Genomic DNA, 24,449 nt, shown 5'->3' with positions numbered 1-24,449 from the left:
TATTTCAAAGAACATTTTCATGAAATTTTTTTTCTTTCATGCCAATTTTCTGAGTTTTCAATGAAAAAGCCACAAATGGAAACATTTCTGGTCTTTTCCTCCCTCTCTCTTCCAATAGAGAAACAAAGAGAAAAGGGGGAAAACAAAAGAATTTCATTTTCGATCAAATAAAATTGTGATGTAAAATCTTGATTTTTTTTCCTTTTTGGGAAGAACATTGACCATTTTTGACCGGTGCTCCAGCAGTCTCCTGTCCAAACTCCACTTCAGAGGATTACATGTCACCTACCAAAAATCCGCCAGGTACATTCAGCTGGATACACCATTCTCCTTTGCTTCTTGTCCTGCACGGTGTCATAGTGTTACTCCGCACTGCTAACCAGCAGCTTTACCTTTCAATCCCGGAAGTGAAATGACTCCTTGATTCAACACAGTAAATCGCTTCAGGATGGATGATGCTATAGAAAGGGAAGGTATTATTAGCAGCATCGCATTAGGCCTGTTAGAAACCTAAAGCACAACACTCGTGACATAGAAAATGCCACAGGGCGCTGACAGGGAGCACGGATCCTTCCCAGACGTTAGCAGGGAAGGGGCGAACGTTGTTCCTCTGGGTAGTGGAAGAACCAGAGAGGCTTATGCTGAGGACAAGACTTATAGGGCAGCAGTGCTGGGAAGCCCAGAAGACTATAAAAGGGATCGGATGGGCACAGAGAGGGCTGGGGCTGGCAGTGAGAGCAGAGCAAGAAGGTAGCCAAGGGCTTTTCTTTCCTCTTGGAAAGCTGGCTGAAGTGAGCAGGCTGGCTATAGCGTCCTTGGGTCCTACATGAATGAAAGATGTACCAGAGCCAAGCTTGGTTCATTGAGCTGCCTGGGCCCACACCTCCGCTACAAACACAAGATAGCCAATGAGCCCTGCATGTATGTATACCCCTGCCCTCTACTGATCAGAATCAGAACTGTCCAACTGTGTGTCCTGGGCCCTGCAAGGCTAATAGAGATTCTCTCTTAGTTCAAGGGGCAAGGACCTACAGTTTGTGGTCCGAGTTCTGCCTGCAGCATTGTCATGCAGTTCAAAATGGCCAGCATGCTGACAAGCAAGGATTCCCAGACTGCCAGGGCTTTGGGACAAGGTGGCTATGGTGGAAGCTGGCTCACCTGTGGATAGGTGTTTCACCCCTGTCCCTCCTTTGTGACTCATTGTGGGCTGCCTCTTCCCTGCCACTCCTCTGAGGACTGATGGATTATTAGCAGCTAGTATAAATTCAAGACCAGCCTGCACTGCAGGTGAGCCCTCTGGGGTGCATGTCAGAAAACACTCCTCACAGCTGCCACTGCTGCATTGATTCCTGGGCTCTCCAGGTTTCTCACTGGTGGCATCTTGTGCAGAAACTCAGAAATACACAACATGATATGGTCAGGGTGCACTGGGCGGCTGGCACTTCTCTTCCAGCTCCCCCCACCCTCCCTGTCCCATTCAAGGCTCAGCTGTGCAAGACTGCAAGAGAGAGTCAGGCATTCCCTACCTTTCATCTGACAGCCTGCAGAGGCAGTCCATATCACTAGCCCTCCCCCATTCTGCAGTTGGGGAAACCGAGGCAGTGATTTGCACAAGCCCCACTCATAATTGGTGGGTGAGCTGGGAATGAATGCAAGTCTGTCTCAAGATCGTAAGCTTTTTGGGTTGGGCACCACTCTGTTCACGTAGCACCTAGCACAATGGGGGCCTACTCTGGCCCTGGGGCTTCTCAGCACTCCTGCACTACAAATTATAAATAATAATCCCCAGCATCCCCTACCTCTCCATGTTCCAACCATTAGACCATGCTGCCTCCCCCCTGCAAGGACAATGACTTACCAGCTCTGACTAAACATTTTTTTTTTAAATCTTAACTCGTTAAAAGATTCATTAAGTCTAAAACGAAGCTGCCATCCATAGACTTCAGCATCAGAATCCCCAAGAGGAGCTTGGATCATGACAGCTGGCATGTCTGTGGGGGGCTATATGGGGCAGGAGGGATGGTACCTAGCACCTTCCACCACAAATGCTGTTTGGCAGTCCTGACTTTATTCTTTTAAAATAATCCCCTCCCCATACACACACGCACACTCTGGCTCTCCCGTTTCTGTAGGATGTGAAAAATCCAGGGGGAGGAGGGGAAGGGAGAAAAGCTTTGAGAAAAAGTGTGTCAATTAATTTATGATTAGGGAAATATGTTTGAGTTTGAAGATTACAGGGAGGGCTTGGTGTTCTGCAGCTGATAAATCTGTTTTATAGGGATTTTGTGAAAAGGCTTCTCCTCAGGGAGAGTTGTAGGAAAGCAGAACATAATTATCCAAAATTCCAATTTGAGTAATTACCTTCTGCCTACCTCACATTCCCTGGATGCTGTCAGTTGGCTACAGTGCTCTTCACTTCCTCCTCTTTTAAAGAAAAAAACCCGTTGTACAGGGTTGTTGTGCTCCGTTTAACCAGCTGCTGCAATTCGTCCCCGAGATGGCTGCATTTCAGTAGTGGGCTACGCAGAGCTTCTCAAAAGAGCTTCAGGGTCCATTGTTACAACAACCAGCTGCCAGCACAGTAAAAAGATCATGCTGATTGCATCCCAAGGCATCTAAACACTGGGATCTTGCTGCTCCTCAGCTAAATTTCCATAGCAGTAGATTGTCACAACCGGGGAGAGAGTATCAGGACTCCTAGGCAGGTGTCCATATTCACACAAGTAGAGAGAGAGCCAGATCTAAGCCCTGGATCCAAACATTCCCAGCACTTGGGAACATACAGTGTGGCATCAAGATCTGGATGCAAATTTTGTGGTCCAATCACCTCATGGCTCACAAGAACTGCCAGGCCCAGGCAGAGTGGCAGGGAGGCAGGCATAATGTTCCATAGTGGAGGTCATCAGTCTGGAAGAAGAGTGGTCATTGCAAGGAATCAGAGTAACAGCCGTGTTAGTCTGTATTCGCAAAAAGAAAAGAAGTACTTGTGGCACCTTAGAGACTAACCAATTTATTTGAGCATAAGCTTTCGTGAGCTACAGCTTATGCTCAAATAAATTGGTTAGTCTCTAAGGTGCCACAAGTACTCCTATTCTTATTGCAAGGAATGATGGTGCTATCTAGAGGTAGCGTGGTCCAGTGGGTAGGGCACTCGCCTGGGAGTCAGGAGATTAGTTCCGTTCTCAGCCCTGCTCCAGATCTGCTGGGTGACCTTCTCCAGTGCTTTGTCTGGCTTGTCTAGTTAGATTGTAAGCTCTTTGTCTGGAGAGCACATAACACAATGTGGCCCTGATCTTACAAAAGGAGCAGTTTGGATATTGGGGGCTGTACCTTTAAGGGCTGAGCTGGGTGGGCAGGATTCTTGCCAACCCCTGAAGCACCCAGCCATCACAGATGCCCACAAAATGAACAGAGGGGTTGTAATGGACGAGGCAGGACTCAGAGCCAGAAAGCAGAGTGGAGTGAAGTTCTCCTACCTCATTTCATTCCCTCCCTCCCTCCCTGCATTGTTCCGTGGCCTAGTTTGCAGCGAGGAGGGTCAGGAGTCCATCGCTCTCTAGGTCCCCCTCCCTAGCTGCTGAGATAAGAGAGGGTTTTACTGCAGTAGACCGTGGACAGCTTTTCTAAACATCTCCTAATGCCTCCCCAAAGAGCTAGCGAGGCTACCCTGCACATTAGTAACCAACGCACATAGCAAACAGCTTGCTCTCGCTTCCTCCCCCTCTCGTGCTCTCCCTCCCCGTCTGCCTTTCCAGAGCAAGGACAGGGTTGCCTGGTATATAGAGAAGAGTTATTCGTGCTAATAAAGCAGCCAAGGGTTTTTTCTCTCTGCTTGCAAAACTCTGTGACCCTCGCTGAACGGGAAGCAGTTTTATACATGCTCTGCTTTGCCTGTCTTGGGGCTGTCTATGACCTACCTTCACCCTGAGAGCGCACAAGCCCAGGCAGAGTAAGTGGCCTGCAGTCCACAGTGATGGGATCAGTGTTTTACAGCAGTGCCTTGCTGGGGTCATGGCCATGCCCAGAGGGCTGTATTTATCATTCAATGCAGAGGGTCCATCCCTCACCTGCCAGGCAATTCCCCACTTCACCCTCCCCCTGCCCTTTCAAGAGATGAATTGTTGTGAAAAGCTCATTCCAGAGACATGCTCATTGCACTCGGAGGCACCTGGGGAGCAGAGTACTAGACAGGGGCAGCTGGAGAGGGTGATAACCGTCTACATGGTCCAGCCAGGCAAGGAGAGAAATGACCCCTGCAAGAGAAGGTCAGGCTCTGCATCCTTAACGCATCACTGGGAAGGGCCAGAAGGCTGGGGACACAGCAATCACACTCCACCTGTAGCTGTCTCTGGTGTGGACTGCAGCAGCTGGTTCTGCAGGAATCCCTGTCCCACCAGTCAAATACTGCCCCTTCTGGAGTGGGGTACAGCAGCTGGTTCTGCAGGAATCCCTGACCCATTACTGAAATGTTAGCCCAGGCTGTGATGGAATCCAGCAGTTTGTTCTGCAGGGATCCCTGGCCCACCAGTGAAATGCAGCCACTTCTGGGGTGGAATGCAGCAGCTAATTAACTGCACACAGCAATGTGGGGTTAAGAAGCAAGAAAGAACACAGGACCCCCTTGGAACAGCCAGGAGAAATTCAGTGATGCAAAATAGAACGTGTCTAGAATGGTGGGATTAACATCACAGGCCTGGTTCTCCTCTCACAATACTTTTACACCAATGCAATTTCATTGACCTCAGAGGAGTTACTCCTGATTTACAGCAGCATCAATGAGTTGAAAATGACATCCCCTTGCTAAAAGTGTTGTGGCCTGTGTAGTGACCATGTATACAGCCAAGCACTTCTGGTTAAATTTTTCATCAATGGATCTAAAGAGACTTAAAGAGGGAGTGTCATTATCCCCTTTTTGCTGATGGGGAAACTGAGTCACAGAAAGGGGTGAGGTCTTCACAGAGTCAGCAGCAGAGTCAGCCACTGGTCCCTTAACTCCTGTTCCAGTGCCCTGGGAGTGCTGCTAAATGTCTCAAGATATAACTAACAGCCTGCAGTGAGAATCCTAGATGGCACCTGCAATTAAAGACTTCGCTCCCTGCCTCTTCTGCCATTAGCCATTATTGGGGTTACCACCAGCATCCTGGACCACTTGCACTGTCCGCACACTGATGTACAAGGCAACAGGCACAGGCTGGCAGCTTGCTCACTCTGTCATTCACAATCAGGGAGCAAGCCAAACCACCTTGTTATCAACCCACTGCGAGGGAAATCTCACACACTGCGGCAGGGGGGATGGAGAGAGGGGATGAGCCCACGTGGGAGGGAGGGAATGTGATGGATTACAAGGCACAGGGCAAATATGGCAGGAGGGTGAATGGTGGCGAGCTGGGAAAGCCTCAGGGGCCCATGAAATCACACTGAAGGGAATAGGACTGCAGGAAGATGTGGGGAGACTCGGAACAGGAGCTGGCCCTTGCTCGCTTCTTAACTCTTTTGCATCATGGTTTAGATTTTGGATGCAAGTCAGCCTTAGTTGCTCCACTGCGACCAGCTGAGGATCTGGCCGGCTATCTGGCTCACACACATACCCAAACTCACCCTGCAGGGACCCCGGAGAGAGAACAGCTGGCAACAGACCCCTGAAGCTTGGATGCCCTTTGTGCTACACCCCTGTCCTCCTCCACTCTCCCAGCTCCCCACTACACCACGCACTCCAGCTTGCTGAACATACAGTACCAGACACGGCTGTTCTACGTCAGCATGGGCCAAAGGACATCGCCATGGGTCTAATGCCGCTCACAGAGGTGGGAAAGGGAGATCATTTTAGCTGGGCAGATTACAGAGCCAGGGAGGCTGGAGAGGAGGGGGTGACATGAATCGGGCACCAAAGGGAAACGGGGGTGAAGCAGAGGTTTAGCAGTGGAGGCAGGAGAAGTGATTGGAGGGAGCCTGGGTGGGAAGGGGAGAGAAGGAAAGGGAAGAGCCCAAGATAACCCCGAGGTGATGAGGTTGCATAGCCGGGGAGACTGGAGTTTTTCACAGGGCTGGGAGAAGGCTGGCGTGGGGGGTAAGCAATTTGACAATCAGCCTCTGCCATGTTTAGTGGAGGGGTGTGGTGGAACATCCACCAAGCTGGGGCAAGGCTCAAGGGCAGAAAGGCAGCACAAAGACCAGGGAGGCAGATGAAGCAACCCACGGCCCTGGGGCCGGGGGGAGTGTAGAGGGAGAAGCAGACAGGATGATGGGCAGACCCCTGGAGAGCAACAGCAGGTGGAGAGGGAGGCAGGGCAGCAATCCACCAAGGTCCCGTGGCAGAGTAAAACAGCCCCGAAAGCCGAGGCCCGGGACCGCCAGCCAGTGCCGCGGCTCCGGTGATAAAACATTCATGAGAACCTGTGCAAAAAAAATCAATTATTGTGCTTATGAATTAATGATCGCTCAGAGAATCAATCCCAGCCAAGCCCCACGCGTGCTGTACTTATAATGAACATTAGCAGGGGGAGCGCAGGCCAGCGATTTATTTTTGCAACCAAGATAGTCTCTATTTTCCTCCCCCCCTTTCACGAGCTCCATCCGAGCTGCTTGAAAGAGATCAGATGGTTTCTATGAACTAGACAAAATTGGACATGTGCTTCTCTTTGAACAGGGTGTTCATTAGGCCCCTGCTGGAAGGGTTTTCATTCAGCAGCCCGGGCTATAAATATGTATGGGGGTAATTGTAATCGAACTCCGCAGCATTTGGCACGGGCGTGTGTCATTCTCTCAGCATTCTCGCCACACTTCCCCACAATTGCATAATAGCCTCGCGGTGACTCACCGGTAACGGGGCGGGGGGGGGGGGGGGAGAAAGAAAGAAAAGACAAGCCAACGAGAGTGGGAAACGACTGTCTCGGAGGCAGAGATGTGTGCCAATATTACTCTCAGGCTACTTACCGGGTGCTTGATGCTTTTGAATTTGCTCCCAGCCAGACTTTATTGCCGCTCTCTGTGGTGGCTTCATTGAAGTCGGTGGAATTGGGGACGGTTTCCAAAGCCGCCCGCCCCCCCCCCACCCGACGCCCCGGGGAGCCTTTCCATTGACTTCAGTGGGGTTGGGATCCAGCCCTCTCTGCGCCTACAATGGAAAGGAGAATTTGGATCTCTGGGGTAATTGAGTCTGATTTGGTTCAATTCAAATGCACAGCAGAGGCCCATGTGCAACGAAGGGGGGTTGCATTATGGAGCCTTTCGCTCCTACATTGCTGGTTCAAATCCAGCCCAGGTTGGAAGGGACTGCGTATTGGTACCCTTCTGGGCCTCGCCACCTGTGGAAATGAGCTGGAAGGGGGAGGTCAGGGGACAAGGAGCAGGGGGGGCTCTGAGTGGGGCAGGAAGTGGGAGGGGGTGGATAGGGGGCGGGGGCCAGGCTGTATGGGGAGGCATAGCCTTCCCTACCTGGCCCTTCATATAGTTGCGCACCCCGATGTGGCCCTCAGGCCAAGAAGTTTGCCCACCCCTGGGTTAAACCCATTGCATTGGCTTGCCTCTGCCTCTCCTCACAATAGCCGAGGCCTGGGTCACTGCAGATACATGGCTCAGACTCCTCTCTGATTTGGCTCACATGTTAACCCCTCAGGCTTCAGGCCTACAGGACCATTGCATGGCATGGCACGCCTCTGCTAGACCATTGCACATCATGCCAAAATATGGACACGATGCCACAACTTGATCCCTCTGCACCGATCCCAGCTAATGCAAATCAGCTCCACAGATTCACTGGAGCTACACCCGATTACACCTGGACCATCCGACTGCAAAAGGCTCTAGGTACTGATCATAGATCTGGATCCCTGGGATCTGGGCCCCCATACCCTGACAGGGGTGATAGCACCTGCCTTGCTGTTCTCCTCCACCGGGGCCATGTTGGAAGCAGAGAGCTTGTGCTTTTTTTTTTGGTGGGGGGGATGGTTCCAAGTCTTGTATAATCCTAACCGCTGGCTGAGACTCACTGGGATGATCCCATTGAAGGGGCTGTGGGAACCCGCAGGGTCTGATCCTGCCATGGTGCAGAGCGCTGTGCGCATCAGTGCAAGGAAAAAGGCACTAGCCATGCCTGAGAGCATGAGGGACCCTCGTCCTGCATTAGCGAGATGCTGCCGTGAAGCTGACCAGTTACTGCCCTGTAGCAGCGGCAAAGGCTGATTGGGGCACGTAGAGCTCTGAGCCTCGATAACACCATGAGGATCCTGCGTGCAACCACATCACAGACACCCCTTTTCCCTGGTGCTCTCGGGGAGAAGGGACAAAGTACACAAGTGGATTTGCTGCAGACAGGAATAACTTCCACCTCAATGTTGGCTCCTGTTCTTCCCCAGCAGCGGCTGCACCTGCAGCTCAGCCCAAAAGGACAGAAAACAATCTTCTAATCTGATGTAACATTGCGTCTCTTTACTATTGTTAGAAGTTTGTCCCCATCAAAGGCTGCTATTAATTGCTTACATAACTGCAGTATTAGTAGCTCTAACTGAGATCAGGCCCCTTTGTGCTAGGTGCTGTACATATGACCACTGTGCTGAAGAGCTTGCCAACTAAATAGAGAAAACAGAGGGGAATGGGAAACTGAGGCACAGGGCCTTGCCCAAAGTCCCACCACTGATCAGTGGCAGAACTGGAAATAGAACCCATAACATAAGAACGGCCAGTCTGGGTCAGACCAAAGGTCCATCTAGCCCAGTATCCTGTCTTCCGACAGTGGCCAGTGCCAGGTGCCCCAGAGAGAATGAACAGAACAGGGAATCATCAAGTGATCCATCCCCTGTTGCTCATTTCCCAGCTTCTGGCAAACAGAGGCTGGGGACACCATCCCTGCCCATCCTGGCTAATAGTCATTGATGGACCTATCCTAGGGTGACCAGATGTCTTGATTTTATAGGGACAGTCCCCATATTTGGGGCTTTCCTGTACAGGCACCTGTTACCCCCCATCCCCACTCCCGATTTTTCACACTTGCTATCTGATCACCCTAACCTATCCTCCATGAACTTATCTACTTGTTTGAACCCTGTTATAGTCTTGGCCTTCACAACATCCCCTGTCAAAGAGTTCCACAGGTTGATGGTGCATTGTATGAAGAAATACTTCCTTTTGTTTTAAACCTGCTGCCAATTAATTTTGTTTGGTGACCCCTAGTTCTAATGTTATGAGGAGTCAACAGCACTTCCTTATTTACTTTCTCTACACCCATCATGATTTTATACACCTCTCATCTCCCCCCTTCGTCATCTCTTTTCCAAGCTGAAAAGTCCCAAGTCTTCGGACTTGCAGCTCTGAGCTATCTTGATTTGAAACTAGGAGGCATGGGAGCTCCCCCATAAAACCGAACAATGTGAAACCAACCGATCAAACTTTCTGGAGACTCAGAAAACTAAGTCCAGGGCTTGGCTCCTCCCAGTGAGGTGAGCCCCTCGCTCCTTGTCAGCAGGCTGCGCTGCAAATGGGTTCCCTTTGTATTTGGGTTTTTGTCTGCCTAAATTTTACTTTTGTTTTTATTGTTCCTTTGTCTTCCTGTCCTTGTTTGAACAATGGTGACCCCCATGGAACCAATAATAACATGTTTCAGATCCCTTATTAAAAACACAGCAATGGCAGAATCAATAAGCATCGGCAGCTGAGGCTGTAATAAGTATAATAATTGCCATTTGGTTAACGAGTGGGGGAAGAGTGTGCGGGGCTGCTAATATCGTAATTATATGAATCTGCTTCGATCAACTGCAGCTTCAGCATCAGTGTCAGCCCCCTCCTCTCAGCAGGAATGGAAGATGCATGGTCTCCGAGTTGAAAGAAACCAGTTTCTCCTACACAGTTTCCTACGCTTTCTCATGCATATATGAGTGTGCGCACCCAGCTGATGCACCCCCTCAAGCACACTGTTGAATGTTACACATCTACACCTACCCCCCTGCACAAACACCACACACCGGCAGACTCAGAAGCCCTTTCTCTTTTCTTTCCACCATTTCATTCTGGTCTCTAACACCAAACAACAAGCAAGTCTCTGCCACCTTCTCTCATGTCTAGTAGTAACTTGCTCTGGGGGTAGCTGCACTGGGATCACTGTTTACCCACTCCAGGCTCCTCACTGGCATGCAGCGGAGTTCTGTCTGCATTAGAGCTGGGTTTGGTCTAAAACCTTTGCCACCTGCAGGAGCCTGTGGTAGAGCTGGGAGTTGAAGCTGCGTCTCCAGAGCCCCCATTGGGCGCTTTGAGCTTCCTCTTTCCAAGAGCACCTTTTCATACCCATAGCAATGCACTCTGGGGGCCCGTTTGCACACACAAATGCAAACACATTGGGGGCCTGGGCCCTCTTGTTCATAATGGCACTCTTACAGCTGCACTGCATAGTACTCTACATGTTCACTGGCCTGGCTGTTCACAGGTCAATTCTCACAACCCTCCGGTGAGCCAGGGGCAGTAAGAATCATTATTCCCCCTCTGTAGATGGGGAAACTGAGGCAGAGATAGGAAGGCTGGCCTGCTGGCTAAAACACAAGACAAACTCAGGAGAGCGGACTTCAATTCCCAGCTCTGCTCTGGGATCCATGTGAGACTGTGGGCCTCTGTTCCCAGTCTGTGAAATGGGGAGAATAAGTCTCCTCTGGCCCACCTTTTGTCTTGTTTATTTAACTTGTAAGCTCTTCAGGGCAGGGACAGTCTCTAGGTGGGTGCAGTGCCTAGCACAGGGCAGCCCTTGATCGCACTACTAGAATGCAAATAATCTGTGACAACAACAAGAAGCAGTGAAGTACATTAGAGCTCAGAAGCGCCTGCCTCCCACCACTGGGCTTGGTGTCTCTAGACTACACGGCCATTGTCTGTTTTGCTGTACCCTGCTTTGGAAATCTGGCCCGAGCATATTTATCAGGATCCAGAAATGTGTTGCTCAATATCACAGTATCCTTGACTCAGGGTCGGGAGGGGAGTGGAGGGTATGGCGTACCAGAGTCAAAAGAACTTTTTTCCCTTCTCTACGGTTAACACACAAAGGAACTTTAAAGACAGATGAGTGGGGGGGAGTAAAAGTGGAACTCCTGACATGACATGCCCTGCCAATTAGTCTTTTAAATAGAGAGAGTTTTAAGGGTTGGGGGTGGGAGGGAAAAGCAAGAGGGGGAGGAAGAAATGCCAATTACAGTAAAGTAGCTGCCCAGAAAAAAAAATCGATATTTAATTCTGGCCAGATTGATTTGTGATTCAGACTTTCCAGCTATTCATTTTGTTTTGATCAGATTTCACGGCCACAGATTGGAGAGTTCTGGCTGTGTGCAACAGAGGATAACTATATTAAATGACACCAAATGCATTTAAGGTGAAAAAATATAGGACTTTTCCTTAAATAAAAAGAAAACGCGGTGGTGACTGGGGGGGCTGCAAATGGCCCCACCACAGAAATGAACAGCCTGTTAGCAGGAAACCTGTTCGCACCTAGCTGATGGGATTTCCTATCAGCACATAATGCTTGATCCCCTACCGTTGACACTTTTCCCCCTTCAGTTGAAAATTTCACTCTGAAAACTTTCTACTGGTCTAGTGTGTTACTTAAAAGGCTGATGATTCAGGATCACCCAGGTATGCTGTTCTGACTTCTTCCTCATGGAATAAAAGTTCTGTGATTAAGTTTTAACAGATTTATTGGCTAAAAAATCCACGGCATTGAATGCAGTGCTTAATTTGTAATGAAAAAGGTGCCGGGACTTGAGCAATTTTTTTCCTTTTATAACTGAAGTGGCAAGCCCTGAGGTGCCAGGGCTATGAGCTCCCAAGCCTAAGGGGTTCAGGGCTCAGCCCCAGCAAGCCTTGGCATACATCAAGCACTGCGATTGGAATCACTGGCTACAGCAATTTAAATGGGCTATGAGGGTGTCACTTCTATTATTCTCCAGGTTCCATAATGCAAGAACAAGGGACATTCAAGGTGGCAAATCCAACATTGATCAAAGGAAATATATTTTCATACAATGGATACTTAAACTGTGGAACTCATCGCCACAGGAGGTTGTTGAGGCTGAGAATTTAACAAGATTCATAGCAGGCTTGGATGTTTAGATGGATAACAAGAATATCCAGAGTTTATAATCATAGAAGTGGAAGGGATCTCAAGAGGTCATCTAGTCCAGTCCCCTGCACTCACGGCAGGACTTAGTATTATCTAGACCATCCCTGACAGGTGTTTGTCCAATCTGCTCTTAAAAATTCCCAGTGATGGAGATTCCACCTCCCTAGGCAATTTATTCCAGTGCTTAACCACTCTGGCAGGAGTAAATATTAAAGGTTTAGAAGGGATATAAAACCTCATTCTTCAGCGCTTAAGATAACTAGCACAGCTAGTTGGGAATTTTTCCTTTAAAAGATTTTTCACCATAAAATGCCAGTTTTTCAAAACTAAAAACTGTTCACAGAAAGGGTCAGTTTTTCTGAGATATGAAATTCATCAAAAGTTGGGAAAAAAGGTTAGATATTGTCAAAACATCCCATTTTGACATTTTTTAAAATGAAAATTTTCCTTTTTTGCTTTCAATGGACTTTTTGTTTTGAAATTTAAGTCAATTTACAGTAAAAAACCATTGAAATTGAAACAAGTGGTTTTGAAATTAACAAAACATTTTGATCGACCTCATCTGAATTCCCCGCCACCCCCCACACACAGATGTCCAGCTTGCAAAAGGTTGACTTTTCACCCTGACTTAGGTTGGGAAAAGTCTTCAAAGTCTCTGAAATTCTCACAGGAAGGGGAAGCGGTTTCCCACCCAGCTCAAGCCAATAACTCTGGGGGCTTTGGCAGGATCTGTGCTCAGTAGATCTTCCATCTGGATCTGTGGAGTTCTTGTACTTTCCTTGGAGGCATTTGGTACTGCCCATTGTCAGGGGTATTATATTGGACAAGATAGAGCAAGGTTAAGGTCTGGTAATTCCCCTCTTATGGGCCAGAGCTGCGCAATATTGGCTAGGCAGATTAATGGAAACTTGGATCACACAGATTCAGCCAAAGTGGATATCTAGCCTCCAGTGAAATGCTTAAGATGGACAGCGAGAGGCCCTGTGCATGGATTCATTTTTCTATCGAAAGTACTTATCCAGCCCCCATTACTGCAGCATCAGAGAGACGAGGCCTGTAACAGACCAAGGAATCAAACCCACATCCCAGGCTAGCACCCCAACCCGAAACAGCCTCTCTCATTTTTAGCTTCAGCAGTGGAAAGCATTGACACCCATGCAATTTTCTTTCGGGGCAATACTGCAGCCAGGAGCAATGGTCTACAGCCTAACTCCCTTAGGTTACAACAGGGGTTGTAAGAACTAGTCAGTGTACAGACTAGAATAAAATACGGAAATGCTAGATTTATTCTTTTCATTTAACTGACTTTGCTGTAGATGTTGGACACGCACAAAAATTAATAAGTTCATCCTGAGTTTTAATGGTCCCAGTGAAAGCATCTGCTCCCCAGCACTGGAGCCGAGCAAGCTGGGTGATATAGCTTGGTCGGATAGATGGCGAGGGAAAATTCCAGGCTGTAATTTACATAGGGTGCTTATTGATTTCATGGGCCACTGGGGCAGCAGGTGTAAATTATAGGCGTAGAGTGAATCATGCCAGTGGTCTCTTGATTATAATAGAGCTAATGTATGTGTGAGTAGATTTTTCAGACTGAGATTATGGAGAACAGAACATAGATGCTAGGGGTGCAACAGTGCCCCCTGGCTTGAAGTGGTTTCCATCATATCCAGGGTTTACAGTTTGGTTCAATGCCTCTCAGCCCCCCCACTATACCAATTGTCCTACTGCCCCTGGAACAGAATGAAAAGTCAGTGACCTCCCTGTCTCCACTTTTCTTTCCCCAATGCTGGATCTTGCCGCTGGCAGACAGCAGGTCTTGAAGGAGAGACTATCATTTCTGCAGCCTCAGGTTGAGGTCTTGTCAAAACTCACACTAAGCAGGGCTGGGCCAGCACACTGAAGATTATGTCTACACTGCAATGAAACACCCACAGCTGACCCATTTCAGCTGACTTGGGGGCTATAAATTTGAATGCAACCATTTGAGCTCGGGCTGGAGTCTAGACAAGTCCACAGACATGGGCCAGCCATGGGTATTTTATTGTAGCATAGACATACCCTAATCGGCTGGGGGCGCCTTCAAAGAAAACCTACGTTCTTCAGGAAGCGTCAGTGATTCAATCAGAAGCATGATCTCAGATTCAGCACGGAACCATAAACCGGAGGCCCTGACCACCCGTGGCTCTTAAAGATCCTTGAACGCTTTCCACAGGAGGAGAGGGCTTGACTACTGGGTCTTGGTCAAGTTTTCAGTTTGGGTGAAGTCCTTCACCAATTTCAACTGATATTAAGGTGTTCTGCACCTCCTACCCCAAACTGCTGCCAGGTTCTATGCCAGAGAAAACTACTTGCCAGTGGTAGGTGATTGAATGCCCATCTCTTGTGTTTATATACTCTGGAGTACAGGTGCTACCTCAATGTGAAAAACTAGCGTGTTGGGTTTATTTAATAAAAATAACTAGCTCTTTAAACATGCATAGTGCTTTTCATTTTTAGATCTCCAAACAGTTCTGTTGCCTTTTCTTCCTATGGGTGGAACAAAATGGAATTTGATTTTTCTCACAATTAGTGAGCCATGAGTAACAGCTCTAAAATAGACCCTAAGGAGGTAGAAAGGCACAACCACAAAAAAAACCCCACACAAATGCTCTGAGACAGCATGGATGCTGCCATGGAGAAACATGGTTTGACATGCAGAATAACTCCACCATGGGACACAACTTTAAAAAAAACAACCCTCCTTGTAATTTATTGTCGCCACTTGGAAGCCAGAAACTGAAGTCTATTTCCTTACCCACATTCCTCCCCCCGCATCTTGTATGCACAGCTACTGCAGCGTTCCTAAGTGCTAGGCCACTGGCATGGATTGCTCTTTCTAAATAAGAACATTTACACATCTGAGCTGGGACTTATCCCTCTTCCAAACCCAGCCCTCCCACTCCTTTTCACACAAGTAGTATTTGGATTTTGAAGCTGCGGGCAGCGGGGGGTGGTACATTCAGTTTTGAACCTACCAACGTTGCCAGATTCCCTTTAGTTATGCTCCTGGCTAGACTTAGAGATGGTGGTAGTGTAGGTAAGAGGCCAAAACCTTATCCACTTCTCTCTTTATTTTAATCCACTTGCAAATCTCATGTAGTTCTTTAATCAAATGCTTCTGTGCCCCTGTAATATCAAAAAACAGATGGGTCTTGAGCCATTTATTCTGGACCAAAACTACTACTTATTCCAGGGGTGTTCAGAGGTGGTTTTTCTATTAAAAAGAAGAGTAATAATAAATAAAATCAAAGCCAGCAGCCCAGTGTGAGAGAGCAACCCTGCAATAACAAACCACCAAGTAAAGGGATGAAAACGCCAGAACAAGTAGGAAATGGGATCAAGATTCAGAGCTGCTTTCAGCTGTTAGCCTCTCCATCCCCTATGTTATAAGGTGCCCAGTCAAGGTTGGTCTCAGAACTAGAAGGACCTTGGGTTAGACAAATACCAGGCCACCCAAAAGACTGATCCAAAGCCCACTGGCGTCAATGGAAAGACATCTTGTCTTCACTGGACTTCGGATCAGGGGATCTAAACTTTAGAACAACGAAGAAGATTGCAATAAAGACTGAAACCCACCTAGTTAGAGATCTTGACGCAAACTCTGGTATTAGCATGGCTTTTTTGAAAGGTTAGTTACCTTTCTGTGCAGACCTGCGCCCTGTTTACCAGTGAACCAGGAACCACTGTCAACATGAAACCAGGCGAAAGCCAATAGGTGCCCAGTGAGCTTTGTTTCGAATATGGAGGGGTTCACAACCCCAAAACCCAATAGAAAACTTAGACGGTGCAAAGGGAAACTATTTGCGTGATGCACTCATGCAACACAAATCCAAGTGAGCGTCACCTGTGTATGAGAGATAAGGAATGAACCAAGAGAGGACAACAGCACAAAAGGAGAGTTCCCTCGGTTTTATGTTTACCGCTGGGGCAGAGCAACAATTATCTTTGACCTACCCTAGGCGTGACCTAACTTCTCTAGCACTGCCCTGCCCCACCCCGGAGCCTCTTAAAACTATTCGCTAAGGGCTCAGTGAAGAATCCAGACTGTCACAAAGCAAACAAGACTTGCCCCATCAGCTCCTACACAGAAGGATCTTTAAGCCTTTGTTCTCATGAAAATTTATGGCAGAAGACCCTGGGTTAGGAGCAGAAATATTTTGGTAAAATAGGTCTAAAAACTTCTTTAAATGTATTGCATCTCCTAGTGATGCTGACCTCCTCTGCAAAGCTCTAGATAAGAGCTTGATATTATTATTAATTACAGAAGACACTATTTTGATCGAAGAATAATTCAGAAAAGAGGGCTCAAATCCCACAGCATGCCATGAATCCATTGAAGGGCATAGGAGCCACTTGCACTCAGCAGATCCACAGCACCACCTATGAAATGTGAGGTTCTTGCACAGGGGCCGTCATGAAAATCCTTCACACATACACACAGAGCTTTCTGCTTTAGAGGCGCTGTGCATATGTTAACAAGCATGCCAAGGGCCATTCCCCTCATTTTCCAGATGGGCACACTGTCACAGGGAAGTCAATAGACTCACCCAAGGTCACATGGAAGTGACAGAGCTGTCTTTGGGTAGGTCTACACTGCAAACTGGGTGGTTTGTCGCTGAACTGGAATCTGAGCACAAGCAGGGGATTTGTATTTGCTCAGCACCATTGAGTATTTTGCAAAGGAAACCAAGCCTTTTCCATCAAGTTTCAGGAGTTGAAGCTTGCACAGGGACATTAAGAAATCCTTTGAGCACATGTGCAGCGCTTCCTGCATTCACATCTCTGTACAGACACTAGCTAACCACCCAGTATGTCGCCACCCTCATTTTACAGATGTGGAAACTGAGTCAGAGGGGCCTAGTGACTTGGCCAAGGTCAGCCAGCAAGCAATGGACAGAGCTGGGATCCAAGTTCCAGACCTAGTCCGACATTCATCCCCCCTCCCCAGCACATCACCTTTTTGGACCAGTTGCTATTGTTACACCTTTCTAATAGTCACTGTACAACCAGAGCCTTATCTAAAAACGTGGTTCCAGAGACACCATTTCACCCACATTAAGGGTCTGCCTAGCACTATGGAGCTCTGGGCCACAACTGGAGCCTCCTAGGACCGATAGCAATACAAGCTATGATCATTCTACCCATGTCTTACGGGGCTTAACCGAAGGGAGCCCACTCATTCCCCTGCTGTGCATGGCAAACTGGACAGATATTTGCCAAAGGTGAATCTAGCTAGTTAAAATGTACTTAAAAATCAATAGAGACCTTTGAGCCAAAATGCACTCTGGCCTAGAACAATGAAAAAAATCTGATAGCTACTATCTTTCTGAGCAAGAAATGCCAGTGTACAGTGCAAAAAGGCCAGATGCTCCCAGGGCTGTGTGAGCAGCTGCCTGTTCCCACTGGGTCAGCCCAAGATGGAAGATGTAATGCCCTGAAGAAGGGTCCAGAGATATACAAGGAGAACAATGACAGAGTGGAAATCTCTTCTCCCCACAGTGGAAGGTGCAAAGATTTGCTCCCCTCAACCCTGTGGGTCCCCAAGGAACTCTTCCTTTGTACCCATTATGAGAGTGGATACTCAGTAACTTCTTGTTCCCAGCTAGAGGAACGGGACATTTCAGCCAATTATGCCACCTCCCCCTACCCATGCTGTTACCAACTCAACTGGTAAACAGTTTGCAGGGAGCTTCGCCAACACTGCTCAGGCTGCCCAGCATGGGCACATCCTCCCCTTTGGTATCTGGAGGAGAAGGAGGAAGAGAACAGCGGGTACAGATTCACCACATTAAGAGCAGCTCAATGGTTCACTGAACAAGGAGCAGAGACTGGCTTAAACAAGTGTGCTTCTGGTTAGTGTAACTTTTGCCGACTCCTTTTGGATTGAATCATTGTACTAGATTCTCTCTTCCTTGCTTTGGAAATAGTGTGCCTCAGTTTGCCAGTCTGTGAAATCGATACAACATGACTTACCTCCCTCCCTGGGGGAGAGAGGCTAGGGAGGGTTAATGCCTTAGGGGTCAGAAGATCTGCTGATGAAGAAGTGCAAAGGGTTTTAGAAAAAAGGAGGAAGGAAACAGACAGGGCAGTAATGGAAGGTGCTTGCAAACAGAAACGCAAAAGGCGCTTTACATAGTGGGAGGATCAAAAATGCCAGGTGCATGAGTTAAAAAACCCAGGCTATTAATGAAGTAGACAGGGGGCTACACTGGTACCTTGCAATCCAGCCTCATTAAGGGGCAGCGCCAGGGTGCACTGGTCCAGCAGCAAGGCTGAGACCAAAATGAAACCCCCTTTGCTCCCTGCTTCCCCCTTTTTCCCTAGGGGAAATAAGAGGCATTGGCCCATTTTGTAGCAATGGCTAATGCTGTACTTTCTCCTGCACAGGTGGGCAAGGAGTCAGTGGAGCTGAAGCTCTGCCCTCCCCCCCCTTCCCCACCCCCACTGTGGTGAACACCCCCGCTCACATCACCCTCCACACCGACTGCAGTTCTGTTCTGCGCAGCAGGGGGCAGAACGGCTCCTTGCCCAGCTATACAAGTGGGGCCTTAGCACCCCTCAGAGAGGCAGGTTTCCCAGTTGTAGGGAGTCCCTGCCAGGGGTCTCCTTACACACCCCCCACTTACTCCACTGCATGGAACATGCAGCTGGTTCACAACTCTGCAGCACATTACTGACCCTAGGAGCTGGAGTCTCCTCCCACTACACCAGAAAACACTCCATTGCATTCAGCCGTGCAATCATGAGCCCCACAGCCTGAGACCTACAAGCCAGAATCAGCTGACCCAGGCCAGCCATGGTCCTTAACGGCCATGTAGACATACCCTAACTGCCTCTCTGGAGCCATTCGCCCTTCAAACAGACTGTGGTTCTGATGCATCATTTCAGTGGCAAGAACCTGGCCAACTGCTCCAGCTCACAGGCCTTGCCAAAGGCCAACAGGAGATAGGGAGATCAGTCACTCATGGCAGGGAAAAGGAGAGGGACAACTGATAATTGCCAGGGAGAATTCATGCCCATGTGACCCAAATGACCCCTACCATCTGCTAGTGCTCACGGCTAATGAAAAATCGGGGCTGGAATAGCACCGACTGATAACATCCCCGACGGAGTAGATTATCCCTTCCTCACGCCATCAGAGATGGGGGCCTTGGAAGCAGCTGCTGCCAGACAGACTACTGATTTTCTCAATACAACACCCACGTGGGAAAGCTATTTCAGAGCTGGCTGCTACACTGCACACGCACGCTTCTCGGAGGGCTGGTGAAGAATAAAGCCACTCCAGATGCTGCTTCTACTGAAGTAGGGTTATTCCCAGTGGCCAAGCCAGGTGGGCATCTGGACAGGGTGGGAGGAATTGGATTTGATAGGTGTCCCTGCCTTTGCCTGACATGGTTTGGGTCTGGCTATGGTCAGAGAAGGCACATGACTAAGGCTAGGATCAGCTTTAGCTGGGGACCAACCCTATGGAGTCAGTGGGCTATATTAATGCCACCACTAGAGCAATGTGGTTTCGCATTCCAGGGGTGGAACGGTATTTCCTGAACGGGGCTCACCCATTCAGAAGATGAGAAGCCTATGCAGCAGGCTCTGTTGGGAACAGTCATCCCATTGCAGGATTTGGGCCAATAGCCTATTGTGTATTTTTACAGCCCCTCAGCAGAGGATCTCAGTCAAGGGTTGCTCTACTCACCGCAAGGGCGCCTCCTCCTGGCCACTCTGGGGATCAACTCTTCCCAGGTCCAGCACCATCTTCTGCCACTCTCTGCATGCCCTGCCGCCTCCCTCTCACTCTTTGCAACTCAGGGCACTCTGTCATCCTGGCTCAGCCCTCCAGCCAGGTCACTGCATGTTTTCCTTTTCTGGGGTATCAAAGTCTTTTCATCCAAGCTGGCAGTTTCCCCTTCACTGCCCAAACAGTGCCACTTCCCCAGTGGCTGATAGGGGAGACTGGGCCCACCCTCAGCTCCAGCTCATGGACCCTCTACTCAGCAACCAAGGTCTGCACCCTCTTAAACCTTGCTGCGTTTTCCTACACTGCTTCCACCTTCTTTCCCCCTCTCCTGTCCAGAGAGCAGCTACAGGCTTTCTCACTATAGCCCCAGTCTGCCCCCAGCTTCTTGGTTTTATCCTAGACCTGCCTCTTCCTTCCCAGCAGGGCTCCATTATCCTTCAGGGGTTACTCAGGACAGCTAATTGCCCTCAGCTGGGGCCTATCCGCTGCCTCATTAACCCCTTCTCGGCTGGTGTGGGACGAACACCCCATCACACACTTTTCAGACATTCATTAGGCTCCCCAGCACCCCTGGAAATGGAAGTATTAAAATTCCCATTTTATGGAAGGCAACCTTAAGATGCAGAAAAGCTAATGCAGTGGTTCTCAAACTTTTGTACTGGTGACCCCTTTCACATAGCAAGCTTCTGAGTGCGACCCCCCCCCATATAAATTAAAAACACTTTTTGATATATTTAACACCATTATAAACGCTGGATGCAAAGCAGGGTTAGGGTGGAGGCTGACAGCTCGTGACCCCCCCCCATGTAATAACCTTGGGACCCCCTGAGGGGTCCCGACCCCCAGTTTGAGAACCCCTGACCTAAGGCCAACATTTTCTAGAATTACCCCTGATTTGGGATACCCCATGCCTTGGGCCCGGTTATCAGATGTGCTGAACACCACAGCTCCAGCTGAAATCCAGGGGGAGCTGCAGGGGCTCAGCACCCCTGAAAAATCAGGCCTGAGGGTATATCGAATTGGGACGCGCACGCCGGAGGCAGCCAGAATCAGTGGCGACTTTGCAAAGATTTCTGTGCACGTGACTTGCTCAGGTCATTGGCAGCAAGTCATTGGCAGAGCTGGGAATGGAACCCCGGCATCTTGGTTCCCCCTGGCCCCTCTAAACACCATCCTCAGTCCCACTGTAACCTGCTCCCTGGGAAAATGCCCCGTCTGTTCACTCTGTCTGCTTTGGATGTTAACCAGCTCGGGAGGGTGGAAGCAGGCAAGAAGGGAACCTGGGCATTCCCAGGAGTATTGTCCAAGTGGGCTGAGGGAGGGATTCATGCTGTCTGATCATTGGGACTATGCCCAGCTCAGCCTTAGACACACTTAAAGTTTTGCCTGTTGGTGAGCGCAGTACCACTGCCCCAGGCAGCTCACGCTAGTTGGCCCACGATAAACGTGCTTAGTCTTATTTCTTCTCTTTATATGGAGCAGGCTGGGGTAAGGGGCAATGTTAGCATCCCCCCAGGGCAATGGGAATGGGAAATGCAGCCCGCTGCTCTTCTGGGAGGTGGGGAGAATGGGGCGTAAGAACAGAGGGGCCTCCAGCACTGTGCCTGTGTGTTGCTTGCACAAGGCTTTGGCAGCACTCTCTGTGCTGTCTCCTTCTTCCCCACAGCCTAATCCAGCTGTGGCCACACACAGGGGGACAGCTTTGGCTGTCAACAGCAGAGATAAGGCGAAGAGGAGGAGAGACGTGTACAGGCCTCATTTGGGCAATGAGCTCCTCTCCTCCCAGGCTACAGGGACAGCCTGCCGCTGAACTGGTACTAGCTGAAAAAGCCCCTAGAGGCTCAATCACACCTGCCTAAGTGTATGTGTGTGTGTGTTTACACCTTCGATCTTTACTGGATGGAATCAGAACTGCTCAACTGTATGTCATAGTCCCTACACTGCTCGCAGAGAAAGGAGATTCTCTTTTGGTCCCTGTGGTAGAGGAGTGTCTCAGACTTCTGTCCCCATGTCACTGCGAAGCCATGGTGTGCAGCAAGATGAGCATCCTGGATAGCTACTGTATTTGTTATGCATTTCTGATAGCCAAGACTGAATACACTGGGTTCCTTTATTTCCAAGCTTAATCGTGCCCTTCATTTGTTCTCTTCACCAGGTAAGAGGGAGCACTGGATGTGTGACAAGGATAAAGCAGCTCGTGGTAGACACTGGGGTATTTTCCAACAAGGCGGGGAGGTCTGATCTGCAGCGCTGAGCCCATTCTGTCTTATCATCTGCGACACGGAGATGTCACCATTCCCAGCAATCCCCCGGGGTCCCTGTGCCTGCAACACTCACCATCACCAGCAGTGCAGACTCCACACAATTTGGAACCTGGGGCAGTAGCATCTGTTTGTGCAGAAGGAAGCTGCTGACACATGAACACGATCGCAACCCGATGAGGGAGGAAGGGAGGGAGGAGGGGGGAAAGTACAAGGCGAAAAGAAACTGCGGCCGTGAAGAGGAGAGTGACTACATATCCCTGGCTGAGGTCACTAGCAAAGACAGCTGGACTCCCCCGCCCCTCAGGCACTACGTGACCGGCGGAGATGGAGGACGTACCATGCTGATTCTCTTTCCCACCCGGGGCGCCCTGGTTGTGAAAAAGCAGCTAGAAGCTGAAAGAATGAAATTCTTCTTCTATGCAAAATTTGCTATTGTCTTCCCAAAATGTGCCATGCAGCAGTCACCTCCCTAGAGCCATCTCTCACACCAACCCGCTACCACTCGGTGCAGGAGGGAGGAGGTGTGTGAAAACATTTGGGGATTGAAAATAGCAGGGCCCGTCCCCTTGTCAAAATTGTCCTGGCATCTTCAAGGGAAGGATGGTCTTGTGGTTAGGGCACGAGAGTAAAACACAGAAGACATAGCTTCAGTTCCCAGCTGTGACACAGATTACCTGTGTGACCTTAGGCAAGTCACTTAATTGCTCTGTGGCGTGGCCTCCATCTGAAAATGAGGAGACTAGCCATTCCTCTCACCCACCCCTTGTCTGTCTTGTCTATATAAACTGTAAGCTTGTCAGAGTAGGGATTGTCTCATGTGTGTGTACAGCACCTAGCACAATGGGGCCCTGATCCTGCTACCATGAGGCAAATCACCTGTAATAACAATAATAGAGCTGAAATTGACTTGCCATGCCTGCATTAGAGCTCAGAACTTTCCGGCTCCCAACCCTGGGCTTGGTGTCTCTAGCTGTTTGCTGGCTTGTTGTGCCCTGCTTTGGAAATCTGGCCTTCGAACATTACTTATCTGTGTGCAGAAGTGTGATGATCAGTATCAGACTGTCATATGATTTGAGGATGGGGAGAGGAAGACAAGGGTTACTTATTTAATTGCTCATGGGCTGATTTGAAAGACCCGTCTCCCCAGAATAAAGAGCATTGTACTCAATGCATCTTGGCGCAATCAGCCCCAGGGGTGGAATTTGAACCTGTGCATCCAGAGAATCTACGTATCCTAAATATACTGCTTAGGCCTCTTTCCGTGTGGGGAAGTAAAACACCAACAGCTTGCGGGGCTCAGGCTGTGGGGCCGTAAAATTGCAGTAGAGAGGTTGGGGCTTGGGATGATGCCCAGGCTCTGCAACCCTCCCCGCTTGAGGGGGCTCACAGCCAGGGCTCCAACCTGACCCCGAATGTCTACACTTCCATTTTATAGCCCTTCAGCCGGAGTCAGCTGACCCAGGCCAGTGCGGGTGTTTGACTGCAGTGCAGATGTAGATCTTTTCCCAGGCATTGGAAACATTTTTCCTCACCAAGGCCGTTTCTCGGACAGCACCTTAGAAAGAGAAATGACCTTAAAGAAGGCAAGTTCATCCGCTGGCTCCTTCGCTGTTCACCTTTGTCTTTGCAGCTCAGCCTTCGACAGGTTACAATCTGTATTCTCCTCCCGCGCTCTTGTCTCTCTCACACGGCACCTTTCATGTAGCCTCTGTGACATCCAACCCAAAGCTTGGCCTTCACAATTTGCTCAAAAGGGTTTCACAAGAGCCGGGTCCCTGCCACTCCCTCCAGCCCTCCCTGCGAAAATGCCTTCTTATAACTCTTGAAAAAAATCCCTTGTTCTGCTGTGATTAACTGGCTCTTTTTCCAGTCACAAGGGCAAGCTGAAGCAAAACTTTCCATACCACGAAGGAACAGAGAGAGACAGCGAAGTAATGAACTCTCTGAAGAAAAATGGCCCGCCCTTCTCCATTTTGGAACAAACTAGCAGGTTTGAATTAGTGTGTTTTTAAACAAGAGCAGATGCAGGCATCTGTCAGAATTAGGACATAGCTGTAGCCACTGCAGAGTGGATGGAACCGCCACTTGCAGAAGGAAGCAGGAAGGAATATTTGTGTAGGTAACACTTTTTTTTTTCCTGTTAAGTTCACAGGAGGGGACTCCCACATTGGCTGGCTGATCCCACACTGTCAGGACTCCTGGGATGAAGCAGAAGGAGTGCTCCAGCACTGCCAGCTTCAAGCCTTCAAAAATCGTGAGCCAGGCCCCCCAAAATCATGAGACTGGCTTAAAAATCATGACACTTTATAAAATAAAATAT

The 24,449-nt window shown here is 49.1% G+C and overlaps 1 long non-coding RNA gene across 1 annotated transcript; it reads right to left on the bottom strand.

Annotated features, from left to right (window-relative positions):
• Positions 1-205: 205 nt before the first annotated feature.
• On the bottom strand, positions 206-20,043 carry LOC140901226 (uncharacterized). Its single transcript, XR_012155800.1, has 3 exons — positions 19,824-20,043; positions 6,934-7,114; positions 206-458 (listed from the first exon to the last, which is right to left on the bottom strand). It is a non-coding gene; the product is annotated as an uncharacterized lncRNA (long non-coding RNA).
• Positions 20,044-24,449: the final 4,406 nt, after the last annotated feature.

Source organism: Lepidochelys kempii, chromosome 21 (assembly GCF_965140265.1).
Source record: "Lepidochelys kempii isolate rLepKem1 chromosome 21, rLepKem1.hap2, whole genome shotgun sequence".
Lineage (NCBI taxonomy): Eukaryota > Metazoa > Chordata > Testudines > Cheloniidae > Lepidochelys > Lepidochelys kempii.
The sequence above is the reverse complement of the archived record's forward strand: the minus strand, read 5'-3'. Positions and strand labels throughout refer to the sequence as shown.